Source organism: Marmota monax, unplaced genomic scaffold (assembly GCF_021218885.2).
Source record: "Marmota monax isolate L192 unplaced genomic scaffold, Marmota_monax_Labrador192_F-V1.1 WCK01_AAM20220418_F8-fsc00450, whole genome shotgun sequence".
NCBI classification, from domain to species: domain Eukaryota; kingdom Metazoa; phylum Chordata; class Mammalia; order Rodentia; family Sciuridae; genus Marmota; species Marmota monax.
Genome location: NW_026693867.1, coordinates 221,117 through 222,699, shown reverse-complemented (window position 1 = coordinate 222,699; position 1,583 = coordinate 221,117). Strand labels below are relative to the sequence as shown.

The 1,583-nt window shown below is 40.3% G+C and overlaps 1 pseudogene; it reads right to left on the bottom strand.

Annotated features, from left to right (window-relative positions):
* Positions 1 to 355: 355 nt before the first annotated feature.
* Positions 356 to 817, bottom strand: LOC124105360 (protein tyrosine phosphatase type IVA 2-like; annotated as a pseudogene).
* Between the last annotated feature and the right edge of the window lie 766 nt (positions 818 to 1,583).

The window sequence follows — 1,583 nt, the reverse complement described above, 5'->3', positions numbered from 1 at the left end:
GGGATAAACTCTTTCGGCATCCTGGTAAATTGCTGAGTGTATTATTCTTTGTCAAAACAAGTGAATTACATCATTTTGGTTAAATTTGTTTTTATTTTTATTTTTTCCATTTTCTTTTCTTAAACATTTTATTCATGTTGTAGAGGGATTTCTTATTTGTTTACTTTTTCCTAATTGTTAAGAAGAGTGGTTGAGGAGTACTGAATCCATCACTACTTCAATGACACAGGTAAAATTACAGATTCACATTTCCAGGTACCAAGAGTTCCCTCTAAATGCACAATCACATAAGCCTTCCTTTGTATTTCTTTCTACTGAACGAAATACAATGCCCATTGGTATCTCTGAAGCATAATCACAATTTAGGTCTATATTTCTCCAAGTAAAGCAACTGTTTGGAATTTAATGCTCCCCTTCTTTTTTGTCTTATAAACTGAATTGCATCTTCACACTTCATTCCATATTCAATCAAAGCAAGTGCAACCAGCACAGGTGTCCTTCCCAATCCTGCAACACAAGGCACTGCAACACAGCAACCTGGCTCTTCACAGAATTTGGTTTTTAACAGGTTCAGCCAATCATCTACTATCTGATTAGGGGGTTGAGCTCCATCATCAAATGGCCAATCTAGAATGTAGACTTCTTCTTTTTCTACTGGAGATTTATCATATGTAGCATCCCAAACTCAAACCAAAGTTGTCACTCCATACTTCTTAAGTTCCTCTGTGAACATGTTGAGAGTTGCATTGGTAGGATTGTGAGTTATCAGAAAACGCATGTTCTCATAGGAGATCTCCACAGGGGCTGGACGGTTCATTATGGCAAATACAAAGTGTGAGTGTGCGTGTGTGAGTATGGTGGGGAAAATTGAAAAAACAAATAAATCTTGAAATGTTCCACAGCAGAAAACATTTTAAAAAGACCACTAAAATGCCTATTATCAATCAATATTTTCTCCATTCAACTTGTTTATTTTTTATGAAGCTTTCCTCTTCAAGATAAGCAGAAGTATTTAGAATACACACCAATCCAAATTTAACTTGGGCCTCAAAGTCTGCAGATGGATTCCTTCAGAGTCCAAAAAAATCCAACTACATACAAAACACAAGCAGCCTTTACTACATTTAGGCACAAGTGAGACACATTAAAAGTGTAGGTCCTTTTCCACTTTTGCTTACTTAATGCTTAATTTGCTGGAGTCATTAAAAAATATGCTTGCTATTAAAAAAAAAAGTCAAGTATTTCTGAGGTCAGCCTCGGTGTCCAGAGTCTTAAAGGCAATGTTAATTATGGCACAACGCTGTGCTGAGCCTGGCAGAAGTCTGCCCTCACGCTCAGAATCGTCATAAATGTGCAAGGTATATTCCAATGAAAAACGCTGGTGAACTGGGGACTGGGCATTGAAGTCTGGCGGCGGCGCAAGCGTGGAGGTGCCTCTCTCCTCAGTCACCTCAGTGGCGGCGGCAGAGGCTGCGACTACAGTCCACCAGCCTGGGCGCACAATACCCAGCCAGGCCTGGCAGCAGCAGCAACGTGTGTCCAAGAGTCCATCTTGCTGCCGCTGCTGTGGCGCTGCTGCGGCT